The sequence below is a fragment of the Cygnus olor genome, chromosome 18, assembly GCF_009769625.2.
Source record: "Cygnus olor isolate bCygOlo1 chromosome 18, bCygOlo1.pri.v2, whole genome shotgun sequence".
In the NCBI taxonomy this organism is placed as follows: domain Eukaryota; kingdom Metazoa; phylum Chordata; class Aves; order Anseriformes; family Anatidae; genus Cygnus; species Cygnus olor.
In genome coordinates this window covers 3,154,177-3,178,179 of record NC_049186.1, presented here as the reverse complement: position 1 = coordinate 3,178,179, position 24,003 = coordinate 3,154,177, and the positions used below count along the sequence as shown (strand labels likewise).

The 24,003-nt window shown below is 48.7% G+C and overlaps 1 long non-coding RNA gene across 4 annotated transcripts in view; it reads left to right on the top strand.

Annotated features, from left to right (window-relative positions):
- Positions 1–24,003, top strand: part of LOC121056936 — a 62,361-nt gene that overhangs the window by 28,586 nt on the left and 9,772 nt on the right. For 3 of the 4 annotated variants that reach the window (XR_005813562.1, XR_005813563.1, XR_005813560.1), the window contains 2 exons: positions 15,585–15,735; positions 19,439–19,744. The exons of the other annotated variant lie outside the window; for it this stretch is intronic. This is a non-coding gene — a long non-coding RNA (uncharacterized LOC121056936). Of the gene's footprint in view, positions 1–15,584; positions 15,736–19,438; positions 19,745–24,003 lie in introns of those variants that run through there. 4 annotated transcript variants of the gene reach the window in all.

Below are 24,003 nucleotides of genomic sequence, written 5' to 3'. Positions count from 1 at the left end.
GCAAATAGGGTGGGGGGATTTCTGATTTTCTGATCCTGCTGCACAGAGCTAGGAGAGCAAACTCTGCCTGTCTGGCCTGGATTTGTAAGGATAGATTTCATCTCTCAGAAGAGACCACTCTCCTGAAGGGGACAACACACAGCTACCTGTTTTCTCTTCTGCTGTGGTTAGGGTGGGACCAGGGCTTGCTTCCTTCTCTTCCTGCAGCAGTTATTCGGGTCTGCAGGTGCCAAGCGCCCCTGCTAGCAGAATGCAGCTTTTCAGAAGGGTCAGTACTGTATGTGCATGCCACGTGTGCTATACTGATAACATTTTCTCTAGGCATGCTTGAAACCAACTAGGAGGCCCTGAAGAAAGTAGAGCCAGCATCTTTAGGCAGAGGCTGCAGGAGTCAGTATAGGCTTCCAGTCTGCAGCATGGTTTTGCCTCTTGAGACCCATTGAGATGGGAGCGCTGGGGACAGGCTGGTGGCCACAGAGAACATCCAAGTGCCTTGCTAGAAGGTGATTTTCCTCCAAGTGACTGAACACATGGTGTGCATGTATGCCACGGTAGCCAGTTTGCCAGATGGCTCTCTGGCACCTGATCAGGGCTTTTCCATGCAGCAGGGAAGAATTCAGTTGAGAAGGCTGATAAGTGGTCTGTGAAGATTTGTCTGGTACCATTTTGGTCTTCTGGGAATGAGGAGCTCATTGCAGATCAACTGTGTGATGTTTTACTGGCATAAGTCAGCATAACTCTACCAAAGTTAATGGAGTTGTGCTGATTTACACCAGCTGAATTTTTACCATCAAAAATCATTCATTTTCTCTGTCTCTTCTCCATTTTCCCCTCTCCTTGGATTAGAAACGAAGTCTATAAAGCTAATATGGTCCCTGCAGCAGCATAACTTCCACAGAGTATTTGCTTGAAGAGGTTAAAAGCTCTGTAAACTGCTTTACATTCTCTAATAATAGAATGCAGATGCAAAGGGGAAGGATTTGATGGTCAATTAATGTAGAAACTATCCAGTGCTTTGCATAGATCCTACTCCCTGGCTTTGAAATACAATGCCCAATTAAAACCTTACCCAGAACTATACCGAGATTAAAAAAGTAATAATAATCTGCAGCACTCTAGGTAGCATGCTGCAGTTTTCAGGGTGCCTCTGAGCTGTTTCTCATAAACTCTTGGATAAGATTTGTCTGGGTGTTTCCAATTGCAATTGCTCCTGGAGAAAAGCCGTGAAGTAGCAGTCAGCTGGCGAAGCTGGAGAGAGAGTTATTTTGCAGAGGAAAAGAGGAGGGGGTAAGAAAGTGTTGACAATCCCTTGTGCATTCTTCTGAAAGGAAATGATAGTTACTGTAAATGTTCTGCCCTTTGGCTGGGTTATACTGAGGCCTTGCTGCTGTGCTGGGCAAGGCAGTGCCCACAGAGTGGTTCTGTGGATGGATGGGCTGACACAGCTTCAGCATATTCCATTAAGCTATTTTGCAGTTGGGTTCGGTATCACTTGCTCCAGCTGCTATGGGCGGATGGTATTGATGACCTGTCAGGACGTCTCTGCATGCAATGGTGGCTCCAGAGAAATGGTGCAGTTTATGAGCAGACCTTATTTTGGTCTGCAGTGGTGTGGATGGGATCTGGGTTTAACAGTCCAGAAGGTGGAATGAAAGCCCTTCTCTTTCAGTAGTCTGCACCACAAGTAGGAGCTGAAAGGGGAGAAGGCAGCGGGCAGCAAGGAGCCCTGGCAGTAATTAATCAAGGTAACAGCCAACTCCTTCTTGGCTCTAGAGCCTACTCATTGGCAGAAGACAGCAATGTGGAAATATATCGCCTTCTTTTAAAGGCTGTTGTAATTTACTTGCCCGACAGAGCAACAGGAAGGTGGAGAAGCAGGGCTCTGTGCATCACTGAGCTACCTGAAGACTCTTTGGTCATGAACTTGAACATGGGCTGCATTTGCCAAAGCCACCTTCCCCCAGACTGCTAGGTTGTCTGGACCAAGTCTACTCCTTGGGCAGCTCTCGATGGCTAATGGGTCTCCTCTGCATGAATCAGCCAGAAGGAATGGGGATCACATCGCTTACCCGAGTCACCGAACACTCTGGTAACTCATACAGCTGTTTGAGTACTGACCACACAGGTCAGACTATCACTTCCAGGAAAGTTAATGCATATAATAGTACAGACCCAAGGAAGGCCAGTTCTTTTCTCATCAGGGTCTCCTCTGATGTGCACAGAGCAAGCTGGCAATGGAGCAAAGCCAGGGACTCGGGCAGGGATACGTGGTGGTGGCTTCCCCTGGGCCAGAGCAGGAGGCATGGCAAGTCCATCTGCGAGGCAGGAAAACCCTGATGGCAGCCCAGAATGTCTTGTTATTCTCTCTTTCTGCCTTGTTCTCCTTTTCATGGTTTCTAAAAAAGACTGGAATATACAAAGATTTAAAAAATATACATCCAAAACAACTAATAGAAAGAATAAATCTACCAGAGATTACCAAGAGGCCATTGGGGATGGGCTGGTCTTCAAATCCAGCTTCGGCTGAAGGATTCGATGTGTTTCTATCTGAGCTCATGCACCTTCTCCTGCCCCTGGATTTAGTCCCAGCTGTGTAAAATCTCAACACAGATTGCCAAGGTCAAGGGGAATTGCCCGAGTTTGGGAAACTAAAACTAAATGAGTGGAGCATGATATGAAAGCATAATGGGGTTGATTTTTTTATTGCAGGAAGGCCTCTCGACACCATTCTGACAGCATAAAGGGTCATTTACATCTATTTTAAGCAACGTGAAAGCTTGATCCTCATTTACACATGCTGAAAAGAAAATATAATATGTACCAAGACTAAGCCCCTTCCTACTGCCAAAGTGATGGAAAGAGACTTTAGTGTAAATAAGGTTCAGGCCTGTTTTCAGTTTCAGCGCCACGAACGTGCCGGCGCAGACGCAGGAAAGATGCCAAACGTATTTATTTTGGCCCGGCTGGGTGTTTCTTCAGTTTTCTGTCTGCAGAGGAAAGCGAACGCACACGTTTTGGCTCTGCCTTCCACGAGAGCCACTGGAAGTGTCACTTCCCCTCCTCCCAGGTGGGGACAGAGGACGCTGTCCCCAGGGCCGCGGCACACGGGGTGCTCTTGTTGGGCAGCACCCGGGGCACTGGTGCCTGCTGAATGGGCACCTTTGTGGTGAAGGTTGTGAGCTCTCTGCTTCCAGCTGCTCCCAAGGACCCCGCAGCAACTTTAAACCAAGCAGAAACCAAGGATGCACAAGCTGACAAACTTGGTTTGTGTCAAGGAAAGAAAAGCAGCTCGCTGCCGGCTGCCGGAAATGGGCTCCAGACCTTCTCCCGAGGTGGAGGAGACATGGAGTAACTGCTCAAAGATGTGAGTAGTTTCCTAAACAGGATGATGATGACAATTACGGGCTGATAGGAGCTCAGTATTTACATCTCCTTAACTAGTCAGACTTTCAACCCAATCAGAGCCCCAGAGAGCATTGCTCTTCCCCGCAAACATTGAAGGAGACTGTGATTTATCATGGGGCACCGGGGCAAGTGGCTGATACTCCACAGAGGTTCAATAATACAGACCATCTGCACGCAGATTGCGGTGCCGCCTCTCTCCGTCCTTTTTTTCTCTTCACGTAGAACAGGGGCAGCCCAGATCTGAAGGGAGGTGCAATTTTAAGCGGAGCTGACGTGCCTCTGTGCCAGTGTGGGATGGATTAGAATTAGTTTCTGCTAATTTGCACCACATGGAGCTTTCAGTTTGAATTCTGTCTCCTGAATTAACAGGCGGACCACCCTCTCGGTATCCTGCCTGCTGTATTTCCCATTGTGAAGGAAGAAGTTCTCATCCGTCCCACTTTTCCTGTGGTTCAGTCAGTGTCGTACTCGCTGCTCGAAGGGAAGGGGCATCTGTGGCTGCGTGCCTTCAGCCTGAGCCCATCCAAACCTGGGGGCAGCTGGTTTGGAAAACAGTGAACCTGACATCTAGGAGAAGGAAGGCTGTACAAACCAGTGATTATTACTTCCTGATTTTTTTTATGCCTGTCTGAATTACAAATCATTCCTATTTAGGAGGCAGTTCTTAGCTGTCTTGCTGCTCTTCTTAACAAAGAAGCCAAAATAAGCCTTGCAAAAAAAGATCCAGGGTCTCTGATTTCTTGCAAGTGCTCATGAAACCAACTGCTTTTGTAGAGTGGAATAAAAAAAAAAAAAAGCAGAAGGTCCTTTGGAAGTCCTTGTTCTACTAATGAAAACCACAGCTTCTCCTGATGGCCCAGGCCAGGGTGCAGCACAGGCTTTTAGTTAATTTGGCTGCGGGTGCTGCATGTACACTGCAGGAACACCAGAGCACTGTAGTGAGATGTGGGAAGTCCCTGCTCAGCCCATGAACTGGTGGGGCCCATCTGCCCCCCATGTAAAGGGCCACACACTGCATTTTGTAGGGCTTCACTCAGTCCAAGGAAAATGCTCTGAGACAGTTCATTCAGGCATCCGTTCAACCAGGCTTGCAGACAGCTGATTCTCCCTAAAGTTTGGCCTCTGCGTTCCCCTTCTGAGGCTCATCCAGCCAATTTATTCTTCCCTGTGTCACCTGATGAAATTTTCCGTTGACCTTAACAAGGAAGGGCAAGCTTCTGGGCTGGGCTTGGCCGGATCTGGTTTGATTTTGCTGTTGCATATTGACATCCTGTGAGCCTTTGCATGGGTTGATTCAGTCTCTTTGTGGTTAGGTTCTGACCTGAAAAAAGCTATTGATGTAATAACAATCCCTCATATATGATTTATGTCCAGAACAGCCTGGATAATTCTAGCTGGAGAAACATCTGTGCCCTATCTATGTATTTTCTCAACCAACGTCTGGACATTTTGGGTGGCTTCTGAATCAGAAAGATGCTGTTCACTTGCAGCCATATCTTCCAGATAACTTGCACTGACATCATGGAGCATTTCTAGGAGCTATTTAGATTTTCAGGAGCCCCGTACAAACCTCAGATAAAGCAGCTCTAGAACAAAGGCTTGCTGACCTTAATACAAGGCAGAACAAGGCTGAATGTCAAGCAGTGCCAGATACTTTGAGGGCAGGCAGTTGGGTACACAGTGTTGGTGTGAACCTGAAGCATTGCCATTAAGGGCTGAATTTTGCTCTGAGCCTCTCTACTATGTGTAAATCTGGAGCACCTTCACTGGGTGTGACTGAATAAACTCCAATGAATAAAGCTAAAGTTACTTTTACAGGTTTTCACATCTGCTTGAGAAACAGTAACATTTCTTTCTATTTCAGCTTTCGGAAGGCTTAATATTTCATCTTTGCTTTTTAAGATTTTTGTTACATTTTGATCCCAACCTTGGTGTAAGAGCTAACTTCGTGCGCCTGTGTTCTGACTATAATGAATGGTGTTTTGTGTGTTAAGTGTAGTGATGTGTTTGCAGGCAAGGACTGGGAGGAGGAGGAGGAACAGAGTTTCTCTGTTTGGGCTGTTCCAAGCTGGTGTGTTGCAGAGTCCTTCCTGGTTATGGTCTACATGAAATCCTACCGATGCATCTGCGGGGGTTTTATAAAACCTATCCACAAATTTACTACATCTTTTCAGCCAAGAAAGACTATCTCTAACATTTTTAAGTCAAAAGGTTTCATTTTGTCATTTCCAAGCTGGCACACTTCTCTTGGTTATTTCAAAACAGGTGTCTTAGAAATTTACCCACATTAATTTCTCAAAAGCCTTTTTCATGTCCCTAAAATGAAACTAGACAAATCTGGTGAAATACTTTGCTTGATATCTAAGCAACTATAAAACTTGTTTTTATTTCACGCGGGGTGAATTGATCCCTGTGTCTTTTTGCGAGGGCAACCTGAACTTATTCATCAGAGAAGCAAAGAAATCATTTATTCACCCAGTTCTGGGACTTACCTCTTTCCCAGGGCCCAGCAGTTAGCCAGTCTAGCCTTCAGCTCTTTTACCTCCGTTTGCCCTTCCTGCTAATTTTTATTACATAGCCTTAAAGTCAGTAAAACAGACTTTCTCAATGAGAGTATCTGAGCCTGGGTGTTTATTGCTCATTCACGATGACTGGCAGCAGGCATTCCTGTACGATGGGTCCAGCACAGAGGTGTCTTGGCAGATGACCATTTCCCCTGTGGTTTTCCCTCTTGCCTGCCTGCTGGAAACACGATGAAAATACACCTCTCACACGTACTTTGTCCTATATGGTATGCAAGAATTGGGATTGCTCCTTTGGAAGAGTAGAGCAGAGCGAGTCACCTGCAGAGCACCCATCCGTAGGACGGGGTGTGTGCTCGAGGGCTCTGAGCGTGGCGGTGTTGGACAAAGGCATGGGGGGAGCTGAGCCTGGCAGACTGGCACTGGGGCGAGCTCTCGCTGGAAATGCAGGCGGCTTGGCAAAACTGCTACACTTGGATGTCCTGTTCTTCCCAGACTTCTTTTAAGGAGCAGCTTGGGATTCGTTGTGTTCTCAGGGAGTGCTTGGCTGATAAAGTCCTTCCCTAGCTCTGGTCTATGACCTGGCCTCCTAACTCTGGGTTTTCTTGCTGAGAGTGGCTGGACAGTGGCGGCACATGGTAGCACGTTAGAGACCTGAGTCTTGTGGCTTTGTTCTACCACGGGCTGTCTGCTTGAATTCACTCTGCCTCCCTTCTCCATCTCTAGCTGGGCAGCATAACATTTCTTTTGTTTATTTTTTAGAGCACAAACAACTCATGCAAGCTGGAAAGCTTTACCAATAATTCCCAAATACGGAAATGTGTGCCTGCAATGTGGCACTTTGTAGAATAGCATCCACTCTGGATTTAAAGGTTTCAGATGGTGGAGAATCCATCACAGCCCGGGGTGAGTAATTCCAATGGCTCATTACTCTTTCAATTACAAACTGGCACCTTCCTTGCAGTTCAAATTTGTCTAATTTTGGCTTCCAGCCATTAGAGCTTGATATGCTGTTGCTGTTGTCTGTTAGATTAAAAAGAGTTCTGCTGTAGAGATCGCCTCTTTAGTAGGTGTTCTTTATTGTTAATAAGTTGCTTCTTCCTCTTCTATAAGCTAACTTATTAAGCACCTTAAATAGCTCCGTGTGAGCAGCCCCTTTCTACCCCATAGCCCTCAAACTGTAATTGCAGTTCCCTTCTTAATTCCTACTCAAGTACCATTCAGTTCCCTGATAAGCACATTGTGCCATCTGAGACACTTGTGTGGAACTGGCAGACCTGCTGCCACATCTGCGGTGGCACTGGGTGCAGGTGCCTGCATTTAGACACCTGGATCAAGCACTTGAACCCAGAAGCAGGGTGCGACATCCATCTCACCTAACTTGAACCACCTATAGGTTTAGCAGTAGACCAGACTTATCACTTGGTCTCCTGAGGGCATTTTGCTTAGGCAAAGTGTTTATGTGGTTTTCTGGTGACTAAGTCAGCACTCATGGAGCTGCAATTGCCCAAAGGATGCCTCTGGAAGTAGTGTGCCTCTTCTGCCACCCATTGCATCAGCTGTGGAGCGCCTGGTATGGCTGTGAGGTCCTACTGGAGGGCAGCTGGGAAAGCTGACATCTTCCAAAGAAGACCATCCAGTCTACCATCTGTTTTACTTCCGTGTGTTTGGGCAAAGGTGCCACACTCATCACGTGTACCCATGTCCTGCTGGCCAGTTAAATCTAGCAGGGGTAGGTTGTTGATGGTGATTGTTACAGCCTCAGAGACAGCGTGTGGTGTCATCTTCTGTTGTTTGGTCCTGGGCATCTGAGAAATTGCCCCCATCCTTGTGTTGTGCTGTAGACATTGGCAGGGAACTCTCAAGGAGAGCCATCGCCCTTGGTCTCCTCTGCCCATGAGTCTGCCCGAGGGGACACTGAAGAACAACGCCAGTACACTCGTGGCTCTTCAGAGCTGTGACTGGAGTCGGCCTCTGTTTTACTGATGGTTTAGAGCTGTTTGACAGTATCCTGGCTTTTCTTAGTGTAATTTGGGTTTATATACAGTGACTGATCATGTGCCAGGAGTTTTATTATGGACAACAAATCTCATTCAATCAACAGCAGAGACCAAACAACCATTGTTTAAGCTCACTACTTAGGACGACGCTGGAGGACTCCAGGCACACCAGATGGGACCTACCACCCCCACGCTGCTCTCTCCGAGTAATCAGCAAGTGGATGGGCTGCAGATTTCCTTGGGAACTGTGCTGGGTAGTAGCTTGTTTCAGGCCCAGCTAGAGAGCCCTGCTGTTTGCTACAGGATGCTAACTTGGGAGGTCTCTGGTGCAGTCTCTGGTGAGTTGGTCAAAGTGGGACTTCACATTGAGTCTTTGCCATCAGGCAGCCATCGGAGTGCAGCAGCTAAGCAGAGCAACTTGGTATTTCATGAGACCATATTTTTTGCTGTGCCGAAGGTGTTTGCAATTGATCCAGCTGTAGAGAGGTTGTTTGCTCTTTGGGGCCTGTGAATCAAAGGCTCTAGATCTCTCCCTTGTGTTCCGTTGATGAACTAGTCTGTCTTCTCTACCTTAGCCTGAGGCTCAGAAGGGCGTTTTGGAGATACTCGGCTTGCAAACTCCCATTTCATGGACAGCTCTGCGGAGCACATTTAGTGAATGCACGACTGAGACACAGACAGCCCGATTGTAGCAGGGTGAAACATGGGTTCATTGCTCAGGTAAGAAGGAAGTGCGGCAGAGCGCTGCGAGAGTCTGAGAGAACAAGCACGTGTGTGTATAACCCATGGTGTGAAACCAGTGCTATAAATAACGGGCTGATGGAAACCAGATCTGTTCAGCGTATGCTTCCCATTTCTCCTCCAAAGCAAGAAAGTTGTTTGCAGTGAAACGCTCATACATGGCCATGTTTTGGCCTCTGTTCCTTCCCTCAAGGCATGTGCTGGTCCTTCGGAGACCTTTAAAAGGAGGTTCTGGGCGTGACCTGGGAAAGGAATGTGCAGATCTCAGGAAAGATTTCCTATTGACCACTGCATGTGGGGGTAGGCTAGCATCATTCAGTTCATAACAGAAATTATCTTTCTCACTTGTTCCTTCGTTTACAAAAGAAAAATGTTGGGGGGCAAAGTAACTTGTCTGAGTGCAGAAGATGCTGTAAACAAGCTTTTCTGATAGCACCATCCAAGGCTCCCCTATTAATATTTAGTGTGTTGGCCTCTTCAAGCTGCCAGTCAAGTGAAGTGGAGGAGGCAGGAACTGCCACATATAAATGTCCTCGGTGCTAAATCCTGTGAGCCACCGGAGGATATAGGTTTGTTTCTCTCTTACCTTGTATTCAAGTGAAACACCAAGGTCAGTGGGATTAAGCTTACGTCAGGCCGGCGTGAGCGGGAAGCAGCGGTACCTCTGGCTTCGGGGAACATGGAGAGCTGAAACTTGGCTACCAGTTTTCAGGGAGTTAAGGAGAAGGAAGCATATCCCCAAGGCAAACAGCACAGACCCATTTGGAATAAATCTACTTGCTGGCTGCACTCCTCAATCTGGCAGTCAGCTCATTTACGATTCAGGCCAAGTTTTGCACTATGGTCAGCTTTAACTAATAAAGATCTAGCATGGTACCTTGCTAATCTCATTAGATGGAGAGGTATGTTTTGGTAGTGGTTTCTGGGGGAGGACAAAGAGAGAAATACATTTAGCAATCCCAGCTCGAGCCATTTCTGTCAGATTTTTTTTAAAGTATATATATATATGTATACATAGCATATGTGCTATATGTGTGTGTGTTCCTACTAACCGTTTCTATTTAAATATCCCACTGAAAATAGCAGTACCAGAGGCTCGAATTACCTGTCCTCAGGGAGAACTGCATTCCAGGCTGCAGGGACCTAGAAGCTCCATCAGCCTTGTTGCATGTGGCTGAGAACTAATCCGCAGGGGTCTTGGTAAGGTCTCTTTGTACCTTACCTGGAGTTACATGTGCTTAACTCCTCTGCGTTGGCAGCACACAGGCAGCACCCCTTCTGAACATCAAAGTCCAGGAGAAGCTGTGATGTTAAAGCCTGCTGCTTTCAATGGCTTGCCCAGTGCCTCACTGTCAAGTTTATTTTCAGTGACGCCAATAGTTTTTTTTTTCCCCCTCTGAACTAGACTTTAAAAAAATCAGGAACAGGGCCAGCATTAATAAATGGCAGTTCTTTCACTTGGAGTACGAGGCATCATCACCCCACCCTGCTGAGCCGGCTCCTTGCAGGAGGGGAAAAACAGCAAAACCTGGATCTTTCTGCTTTTCTTTTTTCATTCCCAGGCCACTGGGGCTCTGTGTGGCTTGTGTTAGTTTTGAAGTGCTCTCTGGGTCGGTTGATGCTGTTCCTTGGGACGTCTCTGCAGGCTGTGCTCCTCACGCTTTCCTGATGCCCTCCATGGCAAAGTTTGTGAGGGACAGCTCAGCTCTGGGTTTGACACAGGCCCTCAGCTGTACGTGTCATTGCTGTCCTCCACATTTAGATGCTGTAACTAATGCAAAGAAGGAAGCGTATTGACACTGTGGGATACACTTGATTAATCAATTGGTCAAGGCGGTAGCGTGGGGGCTTTGTTGCGCCTTACGAGGTTTGTTCCTTCCCCGTCCCTGTGTCACAACAAGGACGTGGTTGTGTTTTGCTGAATCCTTCCTTGCTTGGGGCCAGTCATTTATCAAAAGAGATTTCCATCTTGGACTAATAATTCATCTCTTATTGCGGCTCTCACTGCTCTGAGGGCCCATTTGTTTCTTCTTATCACAGTCTAATTATTTGGGGAAGGAAAATTTCTGCCTATCATGGGGACAGTGGCTGAGAGTTCAGGAGAACCTGGCCTCCAGGTAGGGACGAGCTGGTGAGCATAGGAGAGGGGGCTCCTGGGGTCAGGCCTCCCCCGAGGGACCTGCGGAAATGAGGAGGGTGCTGGAGTCTGGTGGGCTTGACATGAAATGCCAAGGCTCCCCCTTTGGTTTTAACTCTCCCTTTGTGCTTTTTTCACAAACCAACGCTCATACACACGTCGCACCCACGCAGCTCCCACCACCCACTCGCTCACTTTCTCACGCATGGACACACTCACTCTCAAACATACAAATAAGAAATCCTATAAATCAAGGAGTTCCCCATACCCCACACCCCAGAAAACTGGGAGCAAAAAGAGAGTAAGAATTTGTATTCATACGTACTTGGCCAGTGCTGGGATTATAGCAGGGAGGATGGGTGGATGGATGAACAGATAGTAATCACAGCAGCGTAATTAATAATAATGACAGCAAGGCATCCTGCTCCTATTAATAGTGCATGCACAGCTTTAATCAGCTCTGTCCCCCATCCGATGGGAGACTCAAACTGAATCAATTGCTTGTTTCTGTCAGAAAGCTTGTTCTGACCAGATTGATGGAGGGATCCCCTTGGATCTTTATTTCAAAAAAAGGAGAAAATATTTCATTATTTATTTCTTTATCTGCTTAAAGGACCCAGGACGATTTCTTTGTTTTCGTTAATGCCCCCGGTTCAGCTCGGGGGCCGCAGGGGACGTGTCAGGGACGGAGCCACTCACAGGGGCAGCACCGCTGCCTCTGCAGCCACGGTGCCACTGCTGGCTTCATACCAGGCTCCTGCACCTGAAGCATAAAATCAAACTCCATTTCATTCAGTCTTGCAGCCTTTCCCCTGCTCTGAAGGCAGCAGTAAATTCGGCTGGGCTGGTAATGACCACTTGTACCACTTTGGAAATTTTCTTTAAGGAGAAGATCTAAAATCTTGTTGGTTTGTTAAGCATATCATACATATAAATTGTCCGTCCATGTATTGCATGCGAAAGGCACAGCGAATGTAGTAATAACCTTTTCCAACATTTCATTTTGAAGCCCCATTTACCTGAAACCGAGCTGCTTCCAATAAATATTTCACAACATGTTTCTCCACAAGTGCGCTTACAACTTATGAAGCAAACACAAATGTTTTAATTCTGACAAAATGAGTATTTTTCATGCACCAGCCTCTGTTCAGCACGTAGTTCTGTGGCAGAATGGCTTTCTGATTATCATGTCCCAGGATATTACTTCAACTGAAGTGATATGAAATGTCATTAAAAAGTAATGTTCCTCTGCTTTGACAATCATATTAGTAAACATTGTAGGCTCTGCAGGTTATATGTCAGGCGGGCCGACACTAATGGGTTTATTAACATACACAGTAGCACTTTGTCAAACCTTCTTGTTAATCTAAATTTGCAGGTGACAAAAAGAAAGGGAGGGGGAGCCAGAAGATGGTATTTAAATGCTGCAAAGGTTAGGCCATGAGTGAAAGAAGCGGGGAAATCCCAGCAAGGTGGGCTGCTCCCCGGAGCTCATCCCAGCCCCTGCTCCCCGTGGGGCGAGGCATCCCCTTCCGATGGGCACAGACCCCGTCCTGAGCAGATTTGTTTTCAGGTTGGGGATGAAAGGCCAAATCCCTGTCCGAGCCAGAGTGTTTATGGTGCAGGAGCAGCCTGGCATTTGCTGGGCACCGTGTGGAAGTCAGGGTACCCGGAGAGCAAATGCAAGAGAAAATATGGGGTCTGAGGGATGCTGGGGCCACAGGGACATCTGCTCCCAAGCGTGTGTTTCAGCTGCCTATAAACTAATCCCTGGGAGTGCCCCAGCAGTGGTGCTGTGCGTCCTGGGGCATAGCACCAAGTAACTGGAGTCTGTGGCTTTTTAGTGTTGATGAAGGGCTGACACCAGATTTCTGCTGGGGTGCAGATAGATGAACGTCTGACGCATGGACATCTGAAGCTGCAAAGGGGGCTGTACGCTCTGGGTGTCCCAAAGGAGCTGCCCCAAGGGGATCTTCGGGGAAAGCCCAAAATGAATTGCATCCCCATGCCTGCTGCCTCCTTTTTGCAGCTGGCTGGGCTTTGGGAGGGGCAAAACTTGGTGTAGTGAAGTGAGTCTCAGAGCTGCCCAGACACCCGGCTTGCTCCGACCATGGGGAGGTGGCCCTGAGCGTGCAGGTGTTTAAAGTCCTCTCCTGAGATAGCTGGGAAGAAGGGAAGTGGGAAGTCTGCTGCTGAAGTTTGGGCACATGGAGCTGCCCCATGGGCACTGGAGCATGGAGGGACCTGCTGGTACAGGTCTGTCTTGGCCGTTGGGATCCCTCATGTATTTTTCCCAGCAGAGTGGGACGAGGTAGGGCTTCGTGTGGCACACTTGCCAGGTGTGACTGTAGGGATGCTCTAAAGCAGCAATTCTGCCCCTCGCCAAAAAGAGAAAGAGAAAGAGAAAGAGAAAGAAAAAGAAAAAGAAAAAGAAAAAGAAAAAGAAAAAGAAAAAGAAAAAGAAAAAGCTAAGGCTTCTTGTAGGGACCACGGGGGTCCCAGTGCTGTGTTCCTCTTTTGGTTCTGCATTAGGAGGAGGGAACGGCTGAGGTGTTCCCAGCTCTGCATGATCCCCACAGGGTAAGCAAAGTCAATGACTTGCCGTGGTTTTTATTTTGGGAGCTGGGAAGTGTAAGTACAGTGGGACCTATTCTTGTCCGAATGACTAAGCCTCCACCAGCCCAGAGCTCTTCATCTTGGCAAACAGATGGTGCGTGGAGTAAAAGAGATGCTATTCAGTGCTATGAAAGGCCTTTTCTTTCTGGAGCAGCGCCTTAAAGGTACAATGGTTTGTTTTATGGGTTCGGCTGCCTTTCGGGGAGTGACACGAGTGTGGATTGCAGGGCAGGGCAGGGCTGCAGAGCCAGCCTGGGGCATTCTCAGAGGGCTCTGCCCCAGGGGACAGAAGGGCCACGTCCTCTGCTGGTGCAAAGCCGCTTCACCCGGCTGCAGGCAGCTGTTCCTTTCCTATCTCTTGAGCTCTGCCTGGTGGCAGCATTTTTGGATCTGCCACCACTGCCTGCGTCCCTTGAGCTGCTTCAGTGGCAGGTGAAGCAGCGGCTCTGGACCTGCTGGTTCCTCTGCTGTGGGGAGTAGCAGAGGAGTGGAGCAGGGAGCATCACCCCAGAGAGCATCTCCCCGCTGCTCCCCTCCCTCCAGCCCACAACCTCCCCTGCACTCCTCTTTCCCTCGCGGTTTCTTTTATGACTCCAAAAATAGGTTGGTTGTGCTGCTGCGACACATTACCTGCCACTTCTGCAGCTCCGGCAGATAATTACGGCACAGAAAAAAAAAAAGTGTTTGCTAAAAGCAGGAACTTGAAGGGTTTTGTAAAGGATGCTTGATGCAGGCAGATGCTGGAGCTGATAAAGTCTGTGCTTAAGTGGTATCTCAGTCTGGGCTCCGTAAAGGTCTGTAACACTCCGAGTCCTGCCTGGATGGGAATTTGGGGCTGGCATTCAGGATTACTGTGCTAAAGCTCCATGGAGAGCTGTGGGGATGCAAAAGGTAGTGAGGACTCGGGGCTGGGTGGGAGCAGCTCCTGAGCTTCCCTGCTCACGTTGAAGTCGGAGCTGATCAGGCACGGCTGTTGTTGCGTGCCAGCCGGGGAGCGTGGCTGCAGGCAAGCAGCACGATTTCACGCCGATCGGATCCATGTTTTGCACCAGCACTGCCAACTCCCAGAGGTTTTCTGTTGTGGGGATCGTTATTGTGAAGTGCTTGCTGCATTTGTCTTCATATGAGCTCTTCCAGCTCAAAGGTCAGCAAGAGGCAGTAGCGGAGCACTCCGGGGATGGAGGTGGTGCTTGGAGTTTTCAGTCCCACGCTCTCACACCTGCCTGTGCGTCCTGGCACCCAGCTGAGACGGGGGTGTGGGTGCTGACACGTGCCCTCCCAGCCCTAAAACTGTGGCCCCAGCACTGCTCACTTGGTACACCAGGAACCGCTGCCTGTAGATACTGAAGTCATATCTGATGCTTATGAGCTCTGGATTTCTTGGTTTAGCACAAGGGCAGTGCCTGAAGAGCTGCTGAATGGGTGGTGTGTCTGGGGGAGGAGAGGGAATTCTTCCCCCCTGCCCCCTTTTTTTTTCTGCCCTTCCTTCTTCCAGTAATGTCAGTAGGGAAGGAAAAAAGTTTTAAAAAAGGGCAGAAGGGCCTGGGTGCAACAGGTTGGAACACAAACACCAGAAGAATGAGAAATAGTTCTTTGGGGAAGAGAGTTATTTGTTTAACATCCAACTTCTTTTATTTTTTTGAATTTTTTAAGAAAATGGAAAAAATAATTTTCTCAGAATGTCCCATTTTTTTTTTCATTTAAAAACTATAGACAAACTTTTCGTGTTGCCTCTGCTCAGGATGGAGTTTGCCATTTAATAACCCTGTTGTGTTACAAAGCCTGAGACTTCACGACTCCTGCACTCGTCCATCTGCCAGGCAGAGAGCATTTCTTGACCTTTTAAAGAAAGCTGGAGATAATGAACCCGTTGGGCTGGAGGATGCCCGAACTGCTTGGAATAAAAACAGTGTTGCTGCGAATTTTGGAGAGGAGAAATCTTGCAGCTCCGAGCCAGCAGTGCAGACTGAGAGCTTGCAGTGATTTCCGACTGAAGTAGCAACCACAAGCTCCCTTTAAAACAATTAATAAATTAGAAGACATGGGCAGAGTGAGATCTGGGCTTCACGAGTACTTTAGAAAACATCTCAAAAGGTCCAGAGAGGGAAGATCGGACTGGCTGCTGTTGCGTTTGAGCTTGTAACTAACGATCTTCTCCTTCAGAGATCTCATCAGCTGATAAATGCAGATACTGAAGAAGCTGATGCTTGTTGCGGAGGGCTGGATGTCCAAGCTGCTTTCTCTGTTACTGTTGGAGTTGGAAATATGCAGCACGTACCCCGCATTTTGCACAGCAGATGTTGAAGGCACAAAGGTAGAAGACACTGCTCTCATCAGTATTTTCTGTGGCGAATTTTAGTTCTTCGAAAATGGAAACCCAAATTAGTGCAGCTTCAGCAGTGTTGTCCCAGACCAGGTGTCTTGCCGTAGGTTAGAAACGACACCCTGTTAGTGACGGGACCCTTGTGCATCCCAAAATGGGGCTGTGGGCCACCGCAGCAGCACCTCAGCCAGGCATTGCCTGGCCCATCAGGGGTCATCACCCTGTAGGCTCGGTGCTGAGCTGGGCTCTGGGGAGAGGAACCTGGGGCTGTGATCCCTCCTGGGGCCAGCAGGTGCTCCTGGATGGTCCCTCCTGTGTCTGCCTCACCGGGGGAGAGCACCACGGCTGGGGTTTTGCTGCCTCCTGCACCTGGTCACACGCCCACCCAGCACAGGATGGGCTGGCACGGGTGCTGCTTCTGTGATCCCCTTTCCACTGCATCCAGCTGGCTCTGTGGTTCCAGCAGAAAGCACACAGAAAACTTTTCGGGTGAAGCAGAAGGGATGGCTAACACGCTCCAGTCCTTGCCTCACTGGTGCCACGGAGCAATGCATGATTAATTTGCTTAAAACTTTTCTGAGGATACGTGTGTTCTTCCTGTGCTGTGAAACCAGAGCCAGAGCCTTGGTCTGTAATTCTTTTAAGGAAAGATGACATAGTTGGTCTTGATTAAAGCATTAGGTTAACGCTGATTAAACCATGGTTAAATTATTCATGTGTCTAGCTATTCATATGATACATAAGGAATTTATTTTAATGGGATGGGTTGCCATGTCTAGTATTAAAACCCGCTGCTGTGCTCGCTAGCAACTGGCATGGCAAAAAGAAGTAAATAGGATGGCAGGGGAAGGATTTTCTGCATTAACACTGTAATATATGTGGAGCTGTCCTTAAAACTGAAATAGCCTTAGGTTCGTGGTGAATTTTAGCCACAGAGCTCGTGTCATGTCCCACTTCCCTGCCAAGGAAACGTGGGCAGGCGTGCTGCTGTCTAACGGGGGATCCCGAAGCGCTGTGGAGTGTGGCCACCACCGCAGTGGTGGCGGGCAGCCAGGCAGGACGAGCGCTCCGTGCCATAATAAGCAGTCATCGGGCTGAGGGAAACATCCAAAGTCAACGCTCACGAGGGAAGTCCTGGGACTCTTTCAGTGTCTGGCAGAGCGGATGAAATCAGGCTGAGGGGATTCCTTCCAGAGGTCTCCCGCTGTCTGTATGGTGTTGGGTTTTTCCTTCAATGTCCAAAAACTTGAGGCACACAAAATGTACCCCATGTGAATGGAGGCCTCTTTGTACTGGTCACTGGAGGGTCTTTTTGTTGCCCTCGTCTCCAGAAATAAATTGTGGACATGAGAAACAGCTGCATGTGGGTCTGCCCTGATGGTTTCAGAGCCAGGCTCGTGGGTGGCCAGGTGAGAGCCAGCACCGAGGATCCCGTGGGATGGAGCCACCCTTGTGTTCACCTGCGGCTCCCTCGTTGGCCACCCAAAGGCTGAGGGCAGGAAGAGAAGTAGCCAAGACCTCCTGGTCCTCCCTATCCTGCTCTGGCAGCCTCTGGGGAAGCTGCAGAACTGTAATCAGGCCCCAGATCCTGCAGTTTTGATGTGTTGCCGCAGAGCCCTGCTCCTCGCTCCCTTGGGCTCCCCGCTGCCGTTACCATCCCGGGCTGCAGCCCCGAGAGGCTCAGGCTCGTCGGGGGACTCCTAAACACAACCAAGGTGGGGGGTGGAAACCAGACCACAGCTTTCATAGAACATCCCAACAGCCTTGCCAACATGCAGCAATCCTCTGGGATTTGTTCAAACTCTGTAACTCTTCCAGGAGGAAAAACGGAGGCGGGATGTGCCCAGTGCAGCTCTGCCTCCGTGGCTACCCCTTGACACTGGTTCCTGACACTCCTGCAGGTTGGATGTGGTTCTGCTGTCCTTGTGTCCAGATGGGGCATTCAGACCACTAGATCTGGTGGAAGGGTGTCATGAGACACACATGGGCCATGGTTTAACTTCACCCAACCGTGGTAGGCTTTTAGCAGGAGGCGTTTGCCAAAATCTGTTCATTGGGCCTGGTGGGGGCTCAGGCCCCTTCCCCCTGCCCAGCCGTCACCCAGCAAGCTGCGGCTGCGATGGGCTCAGCATGCCTCTACAGGACAAGTTTTGTCCAATTTCTTTTTTTTCTGGGGGGGGGGAAAGCAGAATCAGGACTCAAGTAGCATTTCAGTTCCCAGTAACATTTCTCCCCGGCTGCTGGGGCTGCGTTTCCTTGCTTGCATCCCTGCGGGAGAAAACTCCTGACCCCAAAGCTCGTACTCGAGTGCAGACAGACAGAGCTGTGGTCCCTGGGGACGGTATGGGGCTGACGAAGCCCCAGTGTGTCCCTTTGACCATCGCTGTGGGTGGAAGGACGTTAACTCAGCTCTGGCGCGGCCGCCTGCGATAGGAGCAGTGCCTGAGGAGGCATTTGGTCCTCATTAGCAGAAGCTCGGTAGCTGTTTTGTCATTTTTCTTGTTTGTCATAAAAAATAAATACAGTTTAATAGATGATCTTACAGAGCAGGTTTTGGCAACAAAATAGACCGTGTCCCATTATAAACTTGATGTGTATAATTTAAAGCAAGATGGAATATAAAACCATTTCCAGCTCAGATGAAGGAGAGGGAGACACAGATTTAGGTCCTGATTGTGCTGAAATGAAAAACAGCACATTCTCAGATAGTGTATTAAATCAGGCATTCTCTTTCATGAAGTCCAAACTATAAACAGCCTTTTTCAGAATAATTAATCACATTGTTTATTTTTTAGGAAGGGAATTTCTTTCATTTCTGTGTTTATTTTTTAGGGCTATCGTATGTAGAAGAGCAGCCCTAAACACTGTAGAAGATTATCTGGAGACAAGGGAGGAATTTAAGGGGACATTCCTGACAAAACCCTGTCCGCTAGCAGAGATTTAAGAAATGGCCTGAGGAGCCCTAAGGGAATGACAAGTCTGGTGGGGACAGCTCGGCTCCGGAGCGGAGCAGGGCACTGGGAAGGTGGGCAGAGGGGGCAGCAATGCAGGCGGTGATGCAGTAAGCATCTTGTTGGCACCAGCCAGCATCAGGAGCAGGTGAGGGTCTGGGGGCTCGTGGGATGTCCATCAGCAGGGCTGCCTCTTCTCAGACCCCCTCACCGGCAGTGTGCTTGCCTTCCATCCTCTTGTTTAAACTGGAAGGCTCGTTCTTACTGGGATCAGAAGTGGGGCAGAAGCCCCTATCCCCCAGCACAGTAAATCAGCACAGCTCTGCTCGAGCTGGAACAGGGCTGCCGATGTGTGCCAAGGAGAGACAGGGATCCAAAGCGCGTTTCCTAGATTCTCCGGTTGTGTAAAGCAATACAGCGCCTCTGGTTTCTGCGCGGTGGGGCTGGCTCGCCTCAGTCTGCTCTGTCTGCTCAATTCTGATTTCAGCAGAGCCAGTGTAAATCCAAAACAGCTCTAGGGAAGTCAGGCAAGTTACTCGAGACTCAAATAGGCCAGAGGAGATAGAAAACTATTCACAGCTTGTATGTAGCTGTCGACATACTATATAAAAAGCTGGCTGAGTGCAGCAACAATGTGTTATAAGCAGGGCGCTAATCTTTGTTGTTATTAAGTTTCCTGACATTTCCCATTATCGGAGCTTCGTTACGGTTGTTTATAGGACCACCAAACTTTAATCTTTCAGGTGGAAGCACATCACCCATCGCCATCCATGGGAGGTGTCACCTCCAGGTGAAGGTTTGCTTCTTCTCGATTCTGTTACAAGCTGGGAAGCTGCACAAAGCCCAGCTGTACTAAAAATAGGAAAAATAGGATAAAGCTGCCAAATCTTGGAACCTGGGGGACATCAAGCCAGAGTTCCTCCTGCCTGAGCAACCTTTGCTTGTGCCATGCCCTGGGTGTGGGTACAGATTGTAACCCCTGGTTGCATGCTGCTTCCCTGTGGGACCCTACCGCCCTCTTGGTCAGCAGGAGCCACATCGAGGTAAGGTTTTGGGGGGTTTAAAAGTCGTGGTGTTGGAGGCAGGACCCCAGTCAGCATCTTGTCTTAACTATGATTTGTGGCTTCCTCCCCCTACTCGTCCCTGGCAGCAAAGAACCTACCAGGCCCTATAGGAAACCTACCCTGCTGCTATAGGGTGGAGGCTATACGCCAACGTGCATGTGCCAAGAGGTAAAGCAACCTTTTTTTGAGCTGGAAAGTGGCGTATTTTACTGGAAAACCCAACCAGTTTGCTTTGGCTGTGCTGCCGTACATCCTCAGGGCAGCTGTGCTCCTGCTGCCATTCCCTGGTTGGGGTCCTTCATGCTGGAGGTGTTGTGGCAGTGTGTTGGAGCTGGAACGTATCGGCCTCCTGCCAAAATAATTCACTTAGGGTTGTTTGGCTTTTTTTTTTCCGATGAAAAATCAAAATTTCCTGTGCAAGATGAGACATGATTTCAGTGGGGTGGGGGAGGATGGAGTGGTGGTGCAGGGAGAGGAAATACTTTTTTTAATAAAAAAAAAAAAACACCCTAAAAATTATTTTTCCTTTGCAAAATAAATTTTATGACACATTTTCTACCAGCCCTAATTTTGAACAGTATTAGTAGCTTGGTGCCAGCCTGATGAGTGCTGGAGCAGCTTACATTCGTTTAGGAAAGAGGGATAAATCCTGGCACCAAATTGCCCAAATCTGTAGCTTGTGATGGGCTTCTCTCACTGGGGCCCTGTGGATGCAGATACCCCAGTGTGGAGGCAGGAGAGAAGCCCATTGCAGTAGGGTCAGTGCACAAAGCTGGGCTTTTCTCATAGATATATTAGAAATATAAATCCTATGATGAACTGTTCAAATATAGAAGAGCATTTTGGCTATCAGGTGAGTGATAAAATAACTGTGAATAGGCAGCTGGGCTTGTGATGGGATGAGATAACAATCTCATTTGGAGAGAAATTGTTCCTAAAGGCTCTGGTTTGGGCTTCCCATGTTGTGTTGCAAAGCCCCACGGTGTCGCGTTGTATTTGCCCTGCACTGGCCACCTCCTGCCACCAAAGATGAACGAGGGGCTGCAGGACGGTGCCTTATGGGGAAGGGCACCTTGCATTTCTGATACCTACAAGACTTGAAGTCAGGTCCCGGGCCAACACCATTGTTTCTCTTGCCCATGTTTGCCTCTTTGTGCTGCCAGCAAGGCAAGGAGCAACCGTGGTGTCCGGGGTGGGACCTCCTTGGACCCGTTTGTGTTTTATTAATAAGCCACAGAGAGCTTCAGGCTGTGTGTGCCACTGCTGCTGATGGATGGGGTCGGGGTGCGTGTGAGCTCCGAGCCTCCGCGAGCTCTGCCGTTTGTCATCCCCAAACCCAAAGAGGAAAAACTGCAATTTTCAGGACATAAAGAGCAGGGGAAAAAAAATTTCACCACTCACTGGTTTGCTTGAAGCAAACGGATCAATAACACTTGATACATACCTAAATAAAACTGAGCCAGACCCCAGCCTGCTGCATCTCCAGGGATATATTTTGTGGCTGAAAAGGTGAAAAGGTGGCTTTTCTCCTTGGAAATGGCACATTGCTGTTTTCCCCGTTTTATGAGTATTAAGAGAAATAAACGGCAGCTTTTCTATTCTTTCTGGCTCTATATGGCTTTTGTGGAGAACACCCCAAATGCTGGTTCTCAGCACCCAAGCTCCTGCCCCTTAGCAAGGTCTGTGCAGTCTCACTGTGGCTGTTGGTCCAGGGGCAGATTTGATCCAGTGCAGTGGCTGCGGATGGGGGATTTGCCATTTGCCTCGCAGAAAAAACAGCTGCTGGTTCACTGCATTCCCGAGAGGAATTTGTGGGGAGAAAGGGGGTATTGAGGAGGTGTCTTCTGCAGTGGGGTGTCTTGCAAAATTGAGTTTTCCCAGTGTAATATATATATATATGTTTTTTTTTCTTTTGTAGAGCTTTTCTTTTCTTTTTCTTTCCTTTTTGAAACATTTTGTGGAGTTTTGGGCCACTGACCAGCCTTTCTCCACCACTGTAGGACCGCTTTTCTTGATCAAAAAAATCTGATTTTCCTTTGTGTTGCTCCTTCTCAAAATACCACCTAGATCATGGCTTTCTCTTCAAACTGTGCAATGGCATCCTGGTGGAAAACAGCATCCTACAGCTTCAGCAGCAAAAAGGGCCAAGGTTTCTTGTGCAACTGCTCCCATCCTGGTGGATGAGGAGACCTTCCCGGTGTGATGGCGCTTCCAACCTTCCCAGCTAGCAGGGCTGTGGTGGCTCAGCACATCCCCAGGCACCGGCTCCGTCTCCTCCCCGCCTCGCCAGCACCACGCTAAGCAGGGATCTGAGTGCTCTGTGATGAGGGAGACCTCTTGTTTGTTCTCCCTTCCTGCCGGTGAGCCGTGCGTAGCCCAAGGAGCAGAGCAGGAGCCAGCAGCTGGTGGGAGCCGAGTGGCTGAGCTGAAGCAACGGCAAGCGCTGGTGTATGAGCTCTGAGGAGCTCCTGTGATGTGCTCTGCCACCAGAATGAGTAAATAAAAGCCTCCTCATTTATTTATGATGCAAATAGCAACTGTGCATTCAGCTCTAGGACTTGTTGATTATTTATTTAGAGCCTTCTGTCTCGGAGGCACTGGCTGTTTGCGTGCAAGAGGCATCTGTCTGAGATTATTATCCACAAACAGACATTTTGCTTCTTGGGCTGTGCTGGTCAATATTCTTGAAAGCCTGCTGTGGAACTGGAAATCCTTCCAGGGAGACACACGTCCCCTGGTCCTTCCTTTTCGGAGTCAGTAGCAGCTCGTGGTCCTGCCTTCCCTGCTCCCACCAGACCTCTGAAAAGCCCAGGGGCTCGTATCCTGCTCCTAGGGAGCAACTGAGCACCCTCTGCACCTGAAGGTTTCCACGGTAGTAGCACTGGGGGGTCACGGCTGTAATCTGGTTGCTGTAGATCCTTGGCCTGAAAAAGATGAAGGGAAGGTGGGGAGGAGATGGATGCAGCTGGGTATGAAAACAGTGGGACAGTATTTGGGCTGGTGTACCCATGATGGTTGCGTGGGGATCCCCTTCCTCCCCCCCATTATCTCATTACCCACCGAGTTGTTCCGTACTGAAATGTCTGTCTTTAATTATCCCATGCAGGAATCCCTGCTTTGTAAAACGATGCCACAGTTTTAGAGGAGAGGGCTGATTTTTCTGAGATTTCTCTTTTCAAAAAGCTCTATTTACCCCTTTTATTTAACTGCCTGTCTTGCAGTCTGAGGGCCCATGGGCAGGAATTACTTTCTCAGCACCCCTGTGGTGGTTTTTGCAGGGTAAACTTATTTACAACCATTCAATCTTAGATCTGTGGGGCAGAAATTGAAGAATTAATTCATACTCCATAGTACAGCTGGCCGACCTTCATCAGAGGAAGATTAAATCCAGCCTTAGACGTCCAAGCTAAGCACCTACGTGAGTGACTGAAGGCTCTGACCCAAGCTCAGATCCTGTAGGTCTTGGCTCTCCTTGCTTACAGACTGAGGAAAGGTTGCTGCTAAGCCAGATAGATTTTGCTTGGCTCCTCCACCCGTGGCAGGATTTCCAGGGTTTTCCAGGACTTCAGCCATTCTCATGGGTCTTCTCTGAATGTTCCTCCAGTTTTTCAGCCTGCGTCTCAAGGTGTGGAGCTGCCTAGGACATCACAGACAGGAGCCAGCCTAAATTTTGGATGCCTTGTGCAGCAAGCCCAGTCGGTGACTTAACTCCCACACAAAGTTGAGGGAGGAAAGAAGATGCCTTCGGATGCCTGTAAAAAAAAAAATTGCTGTGTCTGGGCACATAGAACTGGCTATCTGGGGAAATGAGAGACTTCAGATGTGTCAGGTGCATTCCCTTTGGGGGGCACTGCCTCCAGAAGGAGCTTAGCTCAGCCACAGATGTCCCATGGGGCACCAACTGAAGTTGGGGTGAGTCCTTCCAGCCATACTTGTTTGCACTCAAGGTATCAAAAGCCCTGGGACAACTACAAATGGTTTGGAAAGCCTACAAAACATCTGGGGGATGGTTCAAAAAGCAAACTGCTTAACTCCATCAGATTCCCACTTCTGGCATGTAATCACTAGAGGTGGAGAAACTTGATTTCAGTCCAGTCCCTGGCTAGTGGTGCAAAGTCTTAGAGCAGGCAAAGCCGAGAAACCAGGAGACATCCAGGAGCTCCTGGGCTTGGAGAAGGCATTTGAGATTCGATGCAGGTAGAGATAAACATCAGTGTGGTAAATATTGGCCCTGCTCTCTGAGT